This window comes from Lycium barbarum, chromosome 10, assembly GCF_019175385.1.
Source record: "Lycium barbarum isolate Lr01 chromosome 10, ASM1917538v2, whole genome shotgun sequence".
Classification (NCBI taxonomy): domain Eukaryota; kingdom Viridiplantae; phylum Streptophyta; class Magnoliopsida; order Solanales; family Solanaceae; genus Lycium; species Lycium barbarum.
In genome coordinates, this window is record NC_083346.1 from 116,902,238 (window position 1) to 116,923,439 (window position 21,202).

A 21,202-nucleotide genomic window follows, 5' to 3' on the forward strand; every position below is an offset into this window, starting at 1 on the left:
TGAAAAACTCCTACTATGTCTCTAAAACTCATTTTCTTCTTCGTTTTGTCCTCTCTTTTTCATGTTTACTTCCTTTTTAGATCGTTCTTTTTTGTTCTAAGGGGAGAGGTAAAAGAAAGTTGAGTAGGAATTATATTAAGATGCGTGCTGATAAAATTATACAGAGTTTTAAGATATTCAAAATTTATTTATTTTAAATTCTTCACTAAAGCTTTTTATTTGTTATGAATTAGACCAGAAAGACAAATAAGTTTTTTAATTCATGTGACGAACAAAGTACAAACCTTTAAAATGTGGATTGGAATCTGATGACAGAGAAGGTTTTTTATTCTGTGAACGTCAGCACATCTTAAATATTAATTTTCTGTTATACCAAATGTCAATATAGGACTTCATGTGTTTAGATACCAAAAATATATACTACAATAAAGGCAACATTGCGATACTGAAGGTTTTGACATATATTTCATCAGTAAAACATGTGGACATTGTTAGACAATTGTTAATTAGCAAATAATCTTTCAAATTAAAGTTGAAATAATGGAATAATTTTTATGAACTCAAAAAGGTCAAATTATGTTTCTGTGCTTACTTTTATAAACGGAAAAAATAAACATAATGAATTACAATTAATTAAAGAACTAGTAATTTTATTTAAACTCACGTGCCTGAAAATTCTAAGTTCATGAATCACGAGGTTGACGTGCACCCTCTATATAAGTACAGCAGCTAGCTCTAAACCAATTCAATCCAATAAAAATCACTTCACTTTCTCTTAATTGTGTTGTGAGAAAGATGGACACTCAACACTTTATTTCTTTCTTGCTCTTCATCTCTTTCCTCTTTTTTCTAATTCAGAAATTGAGGATTAAAACAAAAAAAGGTCACAACAAGAAAATATTACCTCCAGGACCATGGAGGCTACCAATTATTGGTAGTGTGCACCACTTCACAAGGGGAATACCACATCATGTTCTCAAAAACTTGTCACAAAAATTTGGTCCCATCATGTACTTACAACTTGGAGGAGTCCCCACTGTAGTTGTATCCTCACCACACATGGCACAAAAATTTCTAAAAACTCACGACCTTGCCTTTGCATCAAGGTCACAAACCATGGTAGCGAAGATCTTTTGTTATGGCTGTACGGATATTGCATTTTCTCCGTATGATGATTATTGGAGACATATGCGCAAATTGTGCATCATGGAACTCCTCAGTGCCAAGATGGTCAAGTCGTTCAGCCCGATTCGACAAGATGAACTCTCGAGTCTCATATCGTCGATTAAATCGATGGAGAACTTGGCCATCAATATGTCAGAAAAAACTATTTTGGTTTATGAACTCCGTGACATGTAGGTCAGCGTTTGGGAGAACGTGTAAAGATCAAAATGAGGTGATGATAAATTTGATTCACGGAGTATTAAACTTAGCTGGAGGTTTCGAGCTGGCTGATTTGTTCCCTTCGAAAAAATTTCTTAGTGGGATTAGTGGGATGGGTTCTAAATTAATTGAGGCACGTAATAAGGTAGATGCAGTATTGGACAAAGTTATTGATGTGCATCGAGAGAATCGGGCAAATGGAAAAAAATTCAATGCTGAATGTGGAACTAATGAAGATTTGATTGATGTTTTCTTTAGAGTCATGGAGACAGGGGAACTTCCATTTACCCTAACAAATGACAACATCAAAGCCGTTATTCTTGTAAGTTCACTCTCCCTTTGTCCTTTGATTATATTGTCAGACCTATCTATAATGTCACTCTTCGTTACAGTATTTTGCTATAACATACAACTTTCTTGGTGAACTTGGAACAAGAGAAATTAAAAGATGAAGTTGGGAACTCTTTTGTATCTTCATATTTGGATAATTTTTGCTTATAACAACCAACCGCTATAAATGTAGAAAAAGGTTCAGGCAAAGAAAACCATTATAAAAAGTTTAACTATATAAATTAAGTTTTTGACGGTTTTAAATAGGTAAAAACATAACCTTTTAGTATACAATCATATAGTATCTAGTCTGAACATACAATCATATCTAGTCTTTTAGATTAGAAAAGCTAGGAGCTGCTATACTGTTTGATGTGGTTGAAGAAATTTGACCAGCATATTAATTTATATGATGTAGGACATGTTCGTAGCAGGATCTGAGACAGCATCTTCAACCATTGCATGGGCATTATCAGAAATGATGAAGAGCCCTAGTGTCATGGCCAAAGCACAAGCCGAAGTAAGAGAAGCCTTTAAGGGAAAGAAAACATTCGATGATGATGACCTCGAGAAGTTGAATTACCTAAACTTGGTTATCAAAGAAACACTTAGGTTACATCCTCCAAATCCTCTACTAATCCCGAGGGAATGCAGAGAGGAAACAAAGATAAATGGATTCACAATCCCGATCAAAAGCAAAGTCCTGGTAAACGTATGGGCAATAGGAAGAGATCCAGAAAGTTGGAAAGATCCTGAAAGTTTTATACCAGAGAGGTTCGAGAACAGTTCAATTGACTTTGGCGGAAATCACTTCCAATTTCTTCCCTTTGGTGCTGGAAGAAGAACTTGTCCAGGAAGACTATTTGGTTTAGCTCTTGTTACTTTGCCATTAGCCCATTTGCTTTACAATTTTGACTGGACACTTCCCAATGGTATGGACCCAAAAGATTTGGACATGACTGCGGCAAATGGTTTGACTGCTAGAAGAGACAAGGATATTTACTTGATAGCCACTCCTCATATATAATATCTTCAAGAAAAAAAGTGTTTGAATAAGTTAAGGACAGGCAACTAGCCTTTTGTAATGTTTCTTTTCCATTATCTAGTGTGTTGTTGTACCATGTGAGAATTAGATCAAATAATATATATGACTTTGTATTTGGCTTGGAGTTTTGGTTCTAATAGAATATGCAATAGAAAATCTTATCATTTAGTAGGCTTGACTTGATCACATAAAAGGATTAAAGATTGATACTCTCCGTCCAATTTATCCTTTTTAATCTATTCCCAAAAGATTGATTTTTGTCTAAATCTGGAAACAATATTCAAAAGTCTGTAGCCATATAAATATTATGAGTACATGTTTAAGGCTATAAGTTTTAAGAATCTTCATTTTTTTCTTAGATTCCGTGCTCAGTTAAATAAATTTACATAAATTAAAAGGGAGGAAGTATATCAAAACCAGGAGGCAAATTCTGTTGTAGTACACGTATTAGAGAAATTTTAGTTAAGGAGGAGTAATATAGACTTATGCAAGAGTTTGACAGGATACTTAATTAGCTTAATACATAGGCATGTTCTTTGAAACTGTTAAGTTTTGTCTAGAAATTAATTAATGTCAAAGCCTTTTATGATGCCGTTTTCTGAGTCAAACCGGCGACATCTAAACCAAAAATACTACAACATATTAGGCCTTCAATCACACCCGAAAAATAGTGCCTAAATCATCAGAAACCACAACATTGATCAAGAGCCACACTTTTCGACCTAAGGTAACACTCTTTAAGGGATGATCTAAACCAGAGTAATCTTTAAGGCAACACTTTTTATAAAGAAAAGGCTTACATTTACGAAAGGTAAAAAGACATACAATGGCCAACAGGCCAAAGTAATCCCATATTTGGCCCTGATACCGTGAGCTGGCCAGCCAGCCCAAACTATTCCTAAGCGCTGGTCGGTCCAGCAGCCCAAATGCCTTAAAAAAAAAAAAGAATTAAAGTCGCCACTAAAAGTCTGCTGCAAAAAAAAAGACTATTGTGGCCACTAAATATCAACTTCTTCTTTCTTTTTTTAAGTGGTAAAATTCATATTGAGCCTTCAACAAATGTTTCAAAACATATATAATATATGTATATTTATACAGTGATTGAATTTTCAATATTCCAAACATGTATAATATGTGTATATTTATACGTTAAGTCTTCAAGAAATATCTCAAAACATTTATAATAATACTTATGATACATTTTCTATACATATACAGTAGGGATATATATTCTATATAACAATGATACATTTTATATACTAAAGTAACCATCATCGAAAACTTAACAAACTAAAATATATAAACTAAAAACTAAAAAAATTAGTAAGTATACATTTATTAAACATAAATTATACGTCAATTATACATTTATTATACAATAATGACACCGTTTCTATATGTATGATACATTTTCTATACATATACAATAGTGATACATATTCTATACCACAATGATATGGTTTCTATATGTATATGTATGATATATTTTTTATACGTATGATACACTTTCTACACGAGAATGATACAGTTTATATACATATGCTGAAATTATATATACACTTTCTATACAAGAATGATACAGTTTATATATAAATTATATAACAATGATACATTTTCTATACTTATATATGGAATATGTATAATATGTGAATCATTAGTGTATAATCAATGTATAACTAATGTATAATAAATGTATGATTAGTGAGTATACGTTGATGATACATTTATTATACACAAATTACACAATAATAATACAAACCTATGATACAATTTCTATAGATATATGATAGGGATACATATTCTATACAACAATGATATTTTTTTTAGACGTATGATACATTTTCTATGTATAGTTGATCTTTAGTGTTTTTTTTTTTTAAAAAAAAAAAAGATTTTTAGTGGCGACCAAAGTCACCACAAATAGTCCTCTTTTTTTTTTTTAAGTGAACTTTTAGTTCACGCTGGCTAAACTTTGGGTTTGGAGAAAAATGGGCCATCAGGTGGAAATAGTTTGGGCCGGATGACCCTTTATGTCCTCTTCCCTTTACAAAAAAGCCATGCTTGTAGATGTAGTACCACCTATAGTAACGTTTTTCTCGTCCTACAAATATTGTCTAAAAACAAGTGTGGCCTTAGGCACAATTTGTTGTAGTGTACATCAGCTGTCAATTTACTCATAGTGTCATCAATTACCAAAGTAGGGCTCAGATTCGCAGGACTCAATTCTATCTTTTTGAAGTAATATCTAATTATCATTTACCCCCTTTTTTTGGGTAAAGTTATCATCTACTTTATGTCGATATATTTACTTGAGCTGCCACTTCAATCCTTTTTAGAGAAAGCACACATCAATTGAATTATCACAAGGTTCTTAATGGTGTTGAAATGTATCAACAACCGGCCTTAGTCTAAGCTTGAAATCTTTAACCATAATGCATCATGTGATGTAATGTCGCTTCATAGCACGTTATAAGCTAAGTCTTAATTATGGATATTGGAAAAATGGTTTGCTTAATGCCTTTTTTAGTTTAAGACACAACATCTTCGATATATCAGAAGGAAAATATATCCCTACGTAGATCTACCGTTGGTACCTTTTTCCCATAAATTAACAGTTGCTTGACAAAGCAAATTTATTTTAATTATCAATCTTTTTGAGAAACTGACGGATATCCTTCGATTTATTTTGCTCCAAAATACGATTACCTATTATTCCTGCAGTGTCTACCAAATCAGAATCTGAATCCGACTATATCCAATTAGCTCAAAATATTTGTACGTGAGCAATTAGATACTTGGTCCTTTGCAAATATATGTCAAAACGCTTTTACTAACTCTTCAATAATCAAGATCAAGGTTATAACTTTAATGTCTATCAAACATACATTCTGCAAAAGCAATATCAAATTTAGTGAAATAATGTCTATATGTATACATAAGGCTTGCATATATAATTTGAATAGTTTTTTACTGCTAAAGTTTTTTTGCTAGAGTATGTTTTCCTTTAAAAGAATGAAATAATATGGATAGTGAACCGAGCAATGAAGAAAGTTCACACCACTGACAATCAGAGGTCACGTGGCTACTAATTAACCTTAAAAAAGTCTGTTAGAGAATGTTTACTTAAAAAAGTACTTAATTACTCCCTCCGTCCCATATTATTTGGTCACATTACTAAAAATATATATCTTAAATTACTTGTTCATTTACAAAACCAAGATAAAACTAATTAGATTTTTTCCGTCTTATCCTTAGTATTAAGTGTTCTTGAAAATAGTCAATATTAATTAGAATGTATTTATTGGAGAGAGATAGAGGTAAGATAGTAAAATATATTTTTTATTTATAATTTTTTAAAGAGCGGGCAAAAAGAAAAATGATCGAGTAATATGAGACTGAGGGAGGGAGTACTGTCTTTGCATCCAACACTTATGGCTTCATCATTAAAATCTCTCTATTTGCAACAGATATTTATCTTCTTGTTTTGACTTTCTAATTTGTGAGACGTACTCGTGGAATAGTACTGGCACTAATGGCACATAACAAGATAATTAGTAAATGATAAGTAAGAGCAAGATGAGAATAAGATAAACATATGAGTAGGAGCTTAGTAACTCAGTTGGTTGGCTATGGATCATTCCATAAAGTAAATATTTTTTATCGTTATGTAACAATGAATTTAACAATAAAATTTAAATTAAATACCATATTTAAAGTAACGATACAATATAAAACTTATAGGTAACAATATACAAACAAACAATGGATTTTTTTAGCAATATAAACAAAAATATCTATGGTTTGTTTTTTATCACAAGTTCTGAAAGTCCTTCTAAATTTGTACTAAACACAGTAACATAACTTGGAATACATGAGGACTACATATTTTTATGTTGATATTGTTTAAATTACTTGATATATTTTCAAATAATATTATTTATTTAATTTTTAGATAAATATTATATACGTAAAAAACTGCAAAAAAAAAAGCTATAAATTTAATAGTTTTATAATTAAAGATATTACAATATATTTTAAAATCTCATAGTTGAAAGAAAATTGTTTAACTTTTCAAATAATAATAGTGTCATTTTTTAATCAAGTCGAGTAAACAGGATTGCTGTCTTTATTTAATATAATATGATAGAAATAGTAGCTAGCCTGTATTCGAGTAAAATTCATGAATAATTTAAAAATATTTACATTGTAATGTATAACTTAAATCCCTTCGTTTATTCCTTTATTCGGTTGGTTCTTTAATTCATACAAGTGGTATATTCTTCTATACCTTAGCTTATGCTCCTTATGCAAGTAAAGAAAGACAATTCTTAGAATATATCACATCACACAGCTTAAGATCCCATTATTTGACTGTACATAGGAAAAAGAAAAAGAAAAAGAAAAAAGAAAAAGAATGCCGTATTTCCTTGTTAGTTTTATACACCATGTGAATGATGCGAGGATACTTTCTTTTCGGTTTCAAAAGAATAATAATATTTTAAATTGGAAAAAAAATTAATTTAAAATTTTCACTTTACTTTTAACGAGAAGCATTTATAGTCGTACTAATGTTTTTATGACCACAAATTTCAAAAGTTTTTCTTTCTTTATTTCTTATATTTTGTGTCTATTCAAACTTTGCTTCATGAACAACAACAACAACAACATACCCAGTGAAATCCCACAGTGTGGGGTCTGGGGAGGGTAAAATGTACGCAGACCTTACCCCCATCTCTGAAGATAGAGAGTCTGTTTTCGGAAGATCCTCGGCTCAAGAGAAAACATGATGAGAAAAGGTCAGATATGCAGAAACAGTTCAAAGCAATACAAAAATGAAACTAACAAAAGCTAAAAGCCATGATAAAGCAGTATGAGAAAACAATGAAAAAAGTCTATTTTTAGAGTTTAAATTTTATGCACTAACAATATAAAAATATTTAAACAATTATATCCCCTCAATCATGATTTACACTAACAGTGTATCTATTACTTGTAAAATTATTTTAGGTTACTAATCCACTTTTTTACGAACGATTAGCTGTAATATTTTTAATGATTTGATAGTATAATTTTTTTTCAAAAAAGGTTAATCTAACAAATAAAAGAAAAAAATAGAAATCCCATTGGGTTCAACAAGCCTCTAGTAAAAACTTACCCTACCGCGTGCTTGTATATATTAGATTAGTCGATCGATACATGACATGTGTCTTAACACATTACTATCACTTAATTGTAGTTAATTAATATATATTTTTAATTTCATTAAATTACTTAACTATGCTAAATTAAATTAATTTGATGTAAACACTCCGTGCAGATAAGTATTCACTCAAGCACTACTAAGAGATGCAGTGAGATGTATGATATCGATCTTCCATCAACTAAAGGTCTCGAACCTGAGCCCTTTAAGTGAAAAAAAATTCTGATAAAGAACAGTCTACCTTAAATTTATTCATGTGACATAAGTTTGAATTAATCGTGCCACCACCAACACCCACAAATACATTGACAATCCCTTAAATTTGTCAGCAAATTACATTTAGACACTCAAACTAAATTGAGCACCTAAATAGATGATAAAATGTTCATATTAGACACTTTTGGTTCGAAACATTGGAAAACTTTTTGCACGTATTCTCAAATGCCATTACGTAGATAAGTTAACCACTTAACATATGTCATCTTCTTTAATTACAAGCATTTGCCTCAATAAGTCGTATAAGCCCATGCATTTTCTAATTGAGCTAATATATAATTAAAGGAGATGACATATGCTACGTGAATACCTTAACTACCTAATAAACGCTTGAGAATACACACAAAATAAATTCAAAATTTAAATAAAAAATATATAATAAAAACACTTTATCATGTGTGTAGGTGATCAACTAGAACAAGGCCTAGATCGAATATCTAAATGTAATTTGCTAGAAAATTTTGAAAGACTATCAATGTATTAAAGCCAAAAATCAATAAAAGGTCACTTACCTCTATTCATTTTGTAAAGCCTCTTTTGACTAATTTACTCGTTCAAAGAAAAGAGTGGACCCCATAACACCCAAAGTGCCGCTGAGAAATAAAACAAAAACTATTTCCATCTCACTATAGCAGACAGACGTACATGTACATAATACATTTCATTAATGTATAAATATGTAGAAAAATATACAGAGATCAAAAAAAAAAAAATTACATTATTCACCCACATTCCCCCTAGTTCCATCGTCACTAAAATCTTTGATAAATCTCTCTCAAAACAGTAAACATAGCAGTGAGGTAAAATGAGATCCTAGAAACTGCGATTCCTATGTTGCACGATTTTAGAAATCTGAGCCCATTGCAATTTGTCATTCCTCCATTTTTGTCACTCTTTGATCCTTTCTAATTTTGCGGTTGCTGGCTGTTTTAGGAAATATCTCTCGCTGGAGGAAGATACCAGAACTGTCTTAGGGAAATTCGAGCTCGTGCTAGTGATGTTGAGGATGAGAAGAGGGGTATCAAGATCGCGAAAATGACTGGGAGAATCTGCACGTGCATATTGCTTCTTATAATAATTTTCCTACTGCTGCGGGTTTGGCTTCCTCAGCTGCTGGCTTTGCCTGCCTAGGTACTGCTAACTATTTTATTGTTAATTGAATTCTAAAATCATTAGTCGTTTCACTATTTTTTGTTTGCTTGATATTCTAGTCTCTCTTAAGTTTAAAGACTAAGGATCATGATGAATCTTGAAAAGAAATGAGTACTTTTATTTTGTTTTTAGAATTTAGTCCTCTATGAAATCAGTGGCTGCATGAGATGAAACTATTGACCTTTATTGACGAGAACAAATGCTCATGTATATATGCTGCACAACTTATGTGTGCAAAGCTTTTTGAATTGTTTGATTTTACCTCATTTGTTATAACATGAGCTGGTATGGGAGTCTCACAGTATATGAAATGGATCTTTCTAAGGGTTGCCTGTATCTCAATCTGTATTTTGACTTCAAAGCAAACAAAAAGTGATTCATTGAATCTTTCTAGAGTGTTCCGGAAAGTTTAAGTACGTTTTCTAGCTTGTAACAGTGCATATAGGACAACTTATTTTTCTGGAAACTTGTTATTTTAGCTGGCATATCTTGTAAATGGTCATAAAAAGAATGGACTTGCAAGTGGAACTATAGAGGTACCTGCTTATCTCTAATAGAATACTTGTTTTTTATGTAAAGATTCTTTAGCTCTGTGATAAAGTCATTCTATCCGGCTTTTGAGCTTCTTTAGGTTCCAACCACCTTTTTAATCCACGTATTGGACGAATTAGTGGTAATAGATTTCCTCGGTTTCCACCTATGCTACATATTTGTGTCCACAAGTAGGTAAATATTCTTCTATAATCCATTAATCTTTTGTTAACTTGCCAAAAGTAAATCCTTTGTTTAAATATATAATGAGATTTCGTCGACAATGAGTAAATGATGTATCTAACCCCATGTTATGATTTTGTGTTGATACGTATATTATATACTACACTACAACAACTACGCCTCAGTTCCAAATAAGTTGGGGTCGACTATATGAATCCTCACAGACCATGTTACTCCATCTAAACTCATCTCACACATAATAAACTACACTACTTGTGGAATTAGTTTTTTCTGCAAGTTTTGTTTTCAATTGCTGTTTTTTCTAAGTACTTAATTTTGTCCCCTTTCATGAATCTGTGCTTTCTTTATTCTTTTCTCTTCTGAGAATTCCAATATGAGTACAACTAATTTCTGTTTCCTATATGTAGTTTATTCCCTTGCGAAGTTAATGAATGTGCAAGAGGACAACGGGATGCTTTCTGCCATAGCAAGGTAAATCATATCAGTCATTGACTTATTCATTTAGCTTGTTGGTCTGTATTTTGTTGGTTCTATAAAGTCCAACAAAGTAGATGGGAGTACGGTAAATTCTACTGATTTTTTTTTCTTACTTTCTCTGTTCCGTTAGTCTTGTTATTAGGTTACACTATGATAACTGTGATTCAACAGCTCAGATAAATAGTCAAAATGACAACTTTGTTTATTCACTTCAGGCAAGGTTCAGGAAGTGCTTGTCGAAGCTTATATGGAGGATTTGTCAAGTGGAAAATGTGAAAGGTACGTCCAGTTCATGAGTGCTTGTCTTGTGCTTCTGTATCTTACTTCTCAGCATAGTTGAAAATCATTTCCCTGGATACTTGTAGGAGGAAAATGGAAGCGATAGCATCGCTGTTCCACTTGTAGATGAGAAACACTGGGATGAGCTTGCTATCATCATTGCCGTGGTATGTACTTGTCCATCCACGTTATCATTGTTTCTCCAAAAAAAATGGAGCAATTAATGTTGTGCTAGCCTTTGAGGGGATCGAAAATCTCTCTCTCTCTCTCGTCTACTGCGACACTTTATGTATTTTGTTTCAAAACACATATATCAACAAAATGTGATTCTTTTTGAATGGTTGTACTTTTAGGTGTGCTCACGGCAGAAGGAAACAAGTAGCACCTCCGGAATGCGTGAGACTGTTGAAACTAGTGCACTTATAGAACACAGGGCAAGGACATTTTGTTTGGACTCTTGATTACATCTGCATGTTCAGTTAGTGTTGTCAAAATCTTCCAGCACATTTTCATGCGGTTCTATATTTAACCCCTGTTCGATTGGTGAGAGTTGTATTAGAAGTATGATTTTTCATTCATGTCTTCGATTTTTTCAGGAAGTAGTACCAAAGCGAATCATTCAGATGGAAGAAGCCATACAAAACGTGATTTTGCAACTTTCATTCATTTGACCTGTGCAGACAGCAATCAGTTTCATGCAGTCTGCCTGGATGCTATCCCCCCAATATTCTACATGAATGACACTTCTCATAGGCAAGTTCTCTTAACTTCAAGCTACTAACATGAAGTGTGCAGAACTTCTTATTTTTAAGAAGTACTAAACTTGGCAATGTTGTAGTATTGTGGAGAATAGGAGAAAATAAGTCTTAATGGTGTGTTCAATTTTCAGGATAATCAGCTGCGTTGAGAAATGGAACCTTGAGAAGGAACTCCACAGGTTTTTCAACTTATCATAGTCTTTTTCTGATGCATACTTGTGTTGTATTTTCATTCACTAACAATTCTCTTAGCATAAAAAATGTTGCCAGGCTGCATGCAGTCCTAATTGCACGTAACTGAACGGATGCTGCACTTCTGCTTCAGAGGCTGCTCTTCCACTTTCCTCCAAATTCAGAAACTAAGCCCTTTACCATAACTCTATTGCAAAGCAACAAACCTTGACTAATTCTAGCCAAGAACCAAACCGCAAAGGTTGAAATCTGTCCTACTATGACACTTCTTGAAAGTAGTGTAGGATTACAAATTAAGAACAAAAGACAAAGATTCAACAACTAAAAGGACTTAAGACATTGACATTGATTGCAGAGTTGGTTCCTTTAGTTGTTGTGGCTTTGATCTTGAGAGAGCACTTTGGCTTCTTGAGAGTGAATAATTTTGATTTCAAAGTGTTAGGGCTACATTTGTATAATGTTGTTTATATAGGAGGAGCAACTGCTAAGATGAGAGGGACATTGGATTGTCCACTAGCACACTACAGTTGTGATGCTGCACTGTTCAGTCGATACAGTGTCAGCAGCTTACAGTTGTAGCATTGACCCGGCGGACCTGATCGTACCTGGTCCCTTATCTAGTCCCTCGTGTAAACATAACCTGCATCTGTGCTGCTGGTACAGTGTCAGTAGTTTTACAACTGTAGAGTTGACCAAGCAATGGCAGGGACCTGATTGCATCAGATCCTTATCTTGTCCCTCTATAAAGCATAACCTGCAGCTGTGCTGCCGTCAGTTGGTATAGAGTCAGCAGCTTACAGCTGTAGAGCTGACCAAGTAATGGTAGGAGGACATGATCCCATCAGGTACCTCTAAACACATATCTGGTTGATCGAATAAGTTTGTGAAATCATCAAAACACGAAATAGCATAACTTATCAGTTTCCTCCTTTTTGATGATGACAAGCCCACAGTTGATATTCCCTCTGACTTGCATTAGAAACATATCTGGTTTCTCGAATAAGTTTGTCAAATCATCAAAACATAAAGTATCATAACTCTTCATAGTGTAACACTAGGGATGTGTTGGGGGCGTTATGAACGATGACAATGATGGTGGTGATTTAGACGGCTTTGAACGACGTATCAGTCGATTAGGTTTTGGTGAAGGTGGTGGCCGGTGGGACGGTTTACGACCAAACACAAGTGCAGGCCCAAACGACTTCGTGTTTATGTTGCATAATCTCCACGAGGAATCAAACTCTTGAATCAAAAGAAGCATAACAAAGTGGAGAACTATCTTCACTTTTTAGTGCATTTCACCAATCTTAAATGAATTTGGGCTAGAAGAAAGCACCCATATATCTGTAGGACTTTTGATGAGTTGGGCTTTTATTTATAACATTAAGACTCTGACCAAAGAAGGTAAACTATGGGCCAATTTGCACGGTTGTCCTTATTTGGGGATGGTCTTTAATTTTTGTCCCTCAAATTGCTGGTCTTTAATTTTTGTCTTTCGCTTAAAAAATTTTGGATTCCGGGTTCGAACTCCCGCTTTGTCAAAAGTTACAAAATATTGCAAGGCTTATAGGCAAACTCTGCTTTGCGATTTTTTTTTTTTATTTTTGACTGAGCGGGGATTCGAACCCCAAACCTCGGGATGTTTTCAGTCACTTTTTGAGCGGAGGACAAAAATTAAAGACAAGCAATTTGAGGGGAAAAAATTAAAGACCAATGCCTTTGAAGGGCAATCCTCGCAAAAAAAATGTAAACTACGAGCATACTGACAAATTAGCCCATTAAAATACAATCTGCTCAATTTTTTAAAGTTTAGTCAGATAATGATTCGTCTATATATTGACTTAGTCGATTTCGATTCGTGTCTAAATTCAGCTCATCTAAAAGTTGGATGATCTTCGACCAAAAAAAATGTTGCTTGATCTGTATGTATGTAGGCTAAATTAACACATGAAAAATCTTGTTAAAATATTTAAATAAAAAATATTATTTTTGTTTGATATGTTATATAGTTATTATAGTGTTGGTTTTTTATTAGTTTTCTTTTTGGTAATTAAACAAATTATAAGAAAACAAATTAAAAATTGAAACTTGGTAAGAGTTGAGCAGCTACCAACTGGAAACTCATTTGTGCTTAAATTATGGAGCTTAGTCCTAGGATTGAATGCATAATTGTTAAATGGACTAGGCCGCCGAACAAACTTGGTTGACGAACATAGTTTATGCGCCGCTAATGTAGCGGCTTGTCGAGCATTTGACAACCCCGACCTCAATAGAATCCGGGGAAAGCTCCATATCAAAAGAAGCTTGACCGGTAGCGGTAGGGAGAGAAAAGTTTGGGATATCTTCTATGTTTGGGGCTAAGGCCTGTAGCTATCAGAGTTTCACTCTTCTCTTCACCGGATAATTGGTTTAAAATAGACATGGATGGAGCAAAAATCAGGAAGGATCTTCTGGTATAGAAGGTATTTGCATAGATAAGAATGGAGTTATGGTGATGGCTTTTCAGGTTTTGACTGGGAGAGATAGTAGCAACCTTGCAAAGGCAAAGGCTGTCCTTTTTTTTACTTAAGATGGTGCGGGAATAATGGTTTGAATCATATTATTCTTGAAAGTGACTCCCTTTTGGTTGTTGATATGTTACAAGGAAAGAGCATTCCTCCATGGCAGATACACGATACCATTCAAAATGCTAAAGAACTCACCAATTAGAGAAATTGTTGAGTTCAACGCTACTACAGAGAATCTAATCAAGTTGCGGATGCTTTGGCAAAATGAGTATAGGAAGAGCAAATCAAATTTTATCTGCTCTGAATGAATTACCCTGTTACATCTTGTGGCTTTATACATTTAGAATTGTCGTACGTTAGTTGCCTTAGACGTGGACACAGGGATTGTCTTCGAGGTTATATGGGGTTGGACATGCCTATTTTAATTTTATAAGGGTTTAAGTTCATGTTTGGTGAGTTACGGAAGGATTAGAGAATAAGTGAATCGAAGCGGAAAGGTTTGTCAAATGTTAATTCTAGAAAATATGGAATACGGACCGTATTTTATAAGATATGGTTCGTATTCTGTGATACGGAATGTATTTAAGGATTTGGAAATTTCTAGAGAAGGCAGTTTGGGAGATGGAGAAATATGGGCCACTATACGGTCCGTATAATTCTATACGGCCAGTGAGTTGGCCGTATAATTTTATACGGCCAGTATTACGGATCGTATTTCCTAAGGCGGTGGATATTTGTTTGATTTTATTTATCACAACCCCTTTTTATTTTAAGTCATTTTAACATATACCCAAGTTCATAAAAGCTCTAGAAACCTCCTTTAACATATTCAATCACTCTTTTAAGTAAAAATCAAAGATCAAAGTGAGGATTGAATGCCTAGGTTTTCAAAGTATTGTTGAAACTTGTCTTTTATTCTTGTAGAAGTTTTGGGGATATTTCAAAGTGAAGTGGTCTTGGAATTGAAGTATCCTTGAGTTCTTGAGGTAAGGTTTCATCTTACTTCAATGATTAAAAGTTTATGTGATAGTTATACTAAGGGTTGAGGGAAAGAAATTGGAGGAAAAGTTCAAACATGAATTTGATGTTATTTTGAGTTGTAATTTAACTTGAGCTATGATTGTTAGAGTGTTTGAGTAAAAATCTTGTTATGGAAGATAATAGTTAATGTTGAGAATGTGTTGGGGTTTGTTATACTTGGAAGAAGGAAAGTATTGTATACAATTGTTTATGGGGCTGCTCAATTGTATATTTTTAAATGTTGTGAATATGAGTTTAAAGAGGATCATATGAGGTTGTTGTGTTAATTGTTGGTTGTGGACTCTGTGGTTATGATTGAGGAATAGGGGAAATGCTGCCCGTTTCACTTTTGAATTGAGTTATCATTGATATACGTGATATACTAGTGACATCTAAGTTGTATATGTATTCCTTTGTTATAGGATTGACGCTCTAGAGGTGATAAGCTTGTTGTTGGATTATTTGGACGACTTGAGGTATGTTAAGGTTAACTTTCCTTCTTTTTGGCATGATCCTTACGAACAAGACGTACACGCAACGTTAATTCATAATGACTCTATTCCCAATTGTGTCAAGTCTCCATCTTGCCCAATCAGAAACCAAACAATGCAGGAAAATCACCAGACCATCACAATATGAGTTATAATGCAATGCGATGATGTATGAATGCAATGCAATGCCAATGTTGTGTACACATGTACTCCGGACGAAAATATCGACATCTCGGTAGCACAACCTAAGGTGACTCGCAAAGTCTAAGTGCCACCCGTCCTAGATCTTTGCCTAACAGACTGACAGGACCTCAGATCTTTGCCCACGGGGGTTCTCACCGGCACCACCCTGGGGGACCCGCGGAGTCCATGCACTCACTCAATCCACCATTTCGGGATGAATATCGAATATCGGACTCTCATGTCACTCAAGTAAAAATTGAGCCCATCTCATCATAGTATTTCATCAAGTATCATCAGTATCTCAACAACATATAATGAAGAATGAGAGTGCGTGAAATGCATGTATCATCATCAATAATCATGCTCAATATCACAAGTACCAACAATGGGTACGCCAATCAGTATATCCGAATCGCAAGTACCAACAATGGGCACGCCAACAACATCGTAATCAAGATGCTAAAAATAGAATCCGATATCTACCAACAACACATGGCACCAAGCTCACACAATAGAACAATCAATTCTTAACACAACGTTATCACTTTCCCTATCAACATTCCTATATGATAAATCATCTTCTACTTATAAGACATAATTACTACCGGTCTAGAATTAATTTACTGTCGTTGATGTACTTTGTTTTTCCCATTATCAACTAGATTCACTATTGATAACACAACACAATTAGTCGCATATTACGAAAGTCCTCATCGTGAGAATAGAAAATAAGTACCATCCACTACTCCAAAGTCACATAAAGTCCACTGATACTCAAGAACCAAATCAAGAATCCTACAGAATATACAGGCTACAAGCACGAATGTACAAATCACACAACAATACCATCCCATAACTCCATCCCAAATCTCCAATTCCTATGCATGCATTCTCCGTTCCTTCTAATACCTGAACACGGGAAACTAACCGGAGTCTACCGGAAGAAAAGCCGTAACCTACCTCGAGGTCGAGCGGGTGCCATGAACATCCGTTGATTCTTCAATTCAATCATCACGTCGTAATCCGCACAAAGGAGCCTCTAGATTTCATTCACAACTTCACTAGGCTATTTGTCAACCTCTTTCCATGAATAAAGTTGACCATGATAAGCCATTAGCTAGGTAAAATTACCATTTTTAAGCTTATCGTAGAGATACTCATTTTCAAGGTTTATGGAAGACCCATTAAAAAACTTGTAAGGAATGAGAACTAGAAAAAATGGGAAAAATTCAATGAAATCCATAATAAGAACAACCCAACTAATCTTCTCTTTAGGTCTAGGAAATTGGGATACCCATTTTTGTGTTTTCTAAATGCGGGATTGTTATTAAGAATTACTAATGTGAAGAATGAATGGATGAAATCGGATTACCTTCCCCAAGAAAATATTATTTTTGGCTCCATAAATGCTCCAAAGGCGGCTGGACTTTTTAGGGTTTTGAAAAATGAGGTCAATTCTCGAAATAAGGTCTTAAATAGGTAATTCACTGTACATGACCACCCTAGTGGTATATTCACCGCTCTAGTGATGCCATTAGGGCGGCTGAGAGATCGCTGTAGCATTCCAATAGCCAAGTGCTCTAACCGCAATGGCGGTTCTCTGACCGCTGTAGCGCCCTTGCTGCCACTGCGGCGGCCCAATTATTCCTGGTGGCCCATATTTCAAAATTTCATGCGCTGCGCACAGCGGTTTTTAAATAACTTAGAAATTTGCGGAATATAACTGAATGAAGACCTTTTTAAGGAGTTAGAGTTGCCAGTTTCCTCGAATTTCACAGTAACGACGAAATGAGTCGTTACAGGACCAAGACACTCGAGTTTTCTCCGGAGTAGATTCACTACTATTTTTGGTCCTAATGAGATGAATTTTGTTCTTATAGGTTTTATTTACACATATATAAGAAAGTATGGAGTATATCTCCCATTTGTATAATATAAGTATATAATAGGAAATTAAAGGTTTTATTAAGTTCATTTTGATTTATTGAAGCTCATCATCAACCATATACTACTTTCAAAGCCACCTTACTTCCAAACCTAGGTCCAAATGCATCTCCTTTTGTTTTTACACCCTAAGGGTTTGGACCTTTGCCCCAAAAACAGTTTGAATTTTTTTTTTTTTTTTTTACAAGTTTTTAGTAAAGGTTCAATTTTATGCCTTTCAAAATATGTTTCTTGTTCCCTTTTTGTACAAATATAAGTCCAAAGTTTTTATCCGTCTAACGAGGTCCAAAAGTGTTAAAGTCCAAACTTTCTTAAGTCAAAATGGTATATTTCGGTCCAACAGGCTTATGGCCCAAATTCTTTATCTTACCCACATAACCAAAAGTTTCCAAATCTTTATACTTGAAAAAACTGATTTTTAGGCAAAATCCAATCATTTCCAATTACATGCAACGGTTGTCAATATCATGTTTAATCTTTGAAAATCATTTGAAAATGTTTTTTTCGACGCGAATTACCTGAGTTCTAACACATTTGGGTTTCAATAGGGTCAAGCATTTGTTGTTTACATATACAATAAGTATACAAACAAATATACAATTGAAAAATGGAAGAAAGTTCGGTTGGTGGGCCTACCTAAGCCACCAGTTGGTCATTTTCACCCATGGCTGGGCATTTAACAATATTAGCTAACCTTTCTTTTCTCTTGCGGAGTCGATCAAAAAAGAAGGTTGAGGTCCAAAAGGTTTATGCAGAATCGAGATGGCCCATGAGGAAGTGCCATGAAAACAAAGAGGGAAAAGGAAAGTCACAGTTAGAAAGAACCTAGGACTTATATACTAAGTTGATCAAGAACTTGAACACATAGACGTTCGAGCTAAGCATGCATGTATATTTTGTGTATATGGGTCGTATATGCACTACGACATGTCTAAGCGAAGCATGTATGCCATTTAAAATCCAAGGAAGGAGGGCAAATGCAAACCCAAGTAGCAAATGTATGCAAGCAGGCCCGGATAGCAAATAGAATAGAACCCCAAAAAAAAATAAAAAAATCAAGCTTAGCTAAGCCCATAAGGTTAACTACGCACAAATGTATGTGAGCAGGCCCAGATAGCAAATAGAATAGAACCCAAAAAAGATTTAAATTCAATCTAAGCCCATAAGGTTAACTACACACATATATGCTTGGCCCAAAACCCTATTTCACATATATACGAACGGATTTCAAGAGCTTCAATCACATGGCATACAGAATATACATTTTTTATATGCATTAAGATGTATACACGACTTGTATATCCAATGTATACCTACCACATATTAGGCATATTCGTTAAGTGAACATAGGGAAACGGGTGGGGTTTTACTTCAACAATTTAAACAAAACTCAACAGTATCCCATAGCTAACAATAACATACACAGATTCAGTCAAAGAGGAAAGGAACAATGGGCTTGCGTATATTTTAGAATTTTAGGTCCAAGACTGCATAATACTCAAGACAGATCGTTACACTACTCTTTTGAAGTTCCTTGAAGAATAATGTATAGAGATGCTTAATTTTTCTTGAGCTGATTAGAAATCCTACTTTACCATAGATTGCGGGCTGTCCCAATCTTAGTAGGTGCTGGAGGTTCTCCTCCTCTTGTGTAAATTTTTGCTGGCAATAGAAGGCATCTACTGTCAATAGAGCTGGATGATTGATTTTTTTTTTAAAATGTTCAATCTTCAAAATCTATTTTTGCACCTACAAAGTTTTCTCAATCAAGAATTTCCTTACTTTCCTCTTTAAAATATATATTATATTCCATTTTGTATTATCTCCATTTATTTTTACGAATTTACATGGGTGTTATTACGGAGAACGCCTATTCAATTGTTGGCCCTATTAAACAAATCTTTATAATTTTAGACTCTCGCCAGAATTCTTCGTCAACCAAACAATGAGATATGTATCGTAGAAAATTGAAGATTTATTACTTATTTGTGGTTGAACCTGAGTGGATAATGTTAAATTGAGCTAATCTACTCTATCCTTAACAATTTGGATTGATTTGGTTTAAAAAAATTAGGAACACCATTATTGGATTTGTTGAGCTTGAATTTTTTTATTGAAGAAGTCAAAGTGATTCTATTGATTTTTGAAGGTATAGGTTGAATCTAACTATTGAAAATTATTGGAATTGGTATTAGTAGGCTGTATATCAAATTTGAAGTAGTTTGAATTTGATTTTCAATCAATTTTGATGGTGAAATTTTTACGGAACAAATTATGGTGATGTGTCAGGATTTTGTGGCCATTCTGGCGATCTACTGGAATTTGTGGTCATAATTCTGGTGATCCTTCATGATTTGACCACAAATTCTGGTGATCCGTCAGCATTTATGACAAGACAAATTTTACCATCAATTTGAAATTCGCCAAGATTTGTGGCCAAATGCAGGCGGTTTTCCAGGATTTGGCTAAAAACTTTGGTGATTATTGTGACAAGGCAAGTCTTGTCCCATCAATTTGAAATCATGAATATTCATCAAGATTTTGCCACGTAATATTAGCCGTGAATCTATTCCTGCAAAAAATTTCTTAACGGTGTTGAAACTTGAATGGTGGCACCCGAGGATCTTATTTCTGAAAAGCACAAATCAGCCATTTCTTTTCCGGTTTCCCCCTTTTTGTCTTGGGGTATCAAAGTCCACTTTCTTAGAATAACTCTAATTTTTAATGGCTTTACAAGCACAAAAATTCATCTAATGCTGCAAGATTAGAAGTTTCAAACTTTTTCTTAAAAGAAAGTTGACTTTATATCTATTGTTAGGTCAATTTCACTTTACGATGTACTCCCTCTGTTCATTTTTACTTGTCTAGTATTTCAAAAATAGATTTTAATTTTTACTTGTCACTTTTAACATATCAAGATAAAATAATTTATTTTTTTCTGTTTTACTCATAGTATTAATTACTCACTTCAAATCAGTTTTCAAATCCAATAAAAATATGCACCAATTAATATGGGTACATTGATAAATTATGCACTTCATTTATTATTTCTTAAACAACGTAAAAAGTCTAAAGTGGACAAGTGAAAATGAACGGAGAAAGTATAATAATTTAAACTCTCACTCTGATAACGAATCTAGACTTGGAAACACTAAACTTGTCAGGAAAGAAAAATGAAAACGTACGAAGGTGCCAGTCTATCACGGAAAGAGAAATTAAAAATGTAAGAA

The 21,202-nt window shown here is 34.0% G+C and overlaps 2 pseudogenes; both read left to right on the forward strand.

Moving 5' to 3' along the window:
- The first annotated feature begins 769 nt into the window (after nt 1–769).
- On the forward strand, nt 770–2,909 carry LOC132614843 (premnaspirodiene oxygenase-like; annotated as a pseudogene).
- A 4,681-nt stretch (nt 2,910–7,590) lies between these two features.
- LOC132613374 (diphosphomevalonate decarboxylase MVD2, peroxisomal-like) lies at nt 7,591–12,348 on the forward strand (annotated as a pseudogene).
- The last annotated feature ends 8,854 nt before the right edge of the window (nt 12,349–21,202 follow it).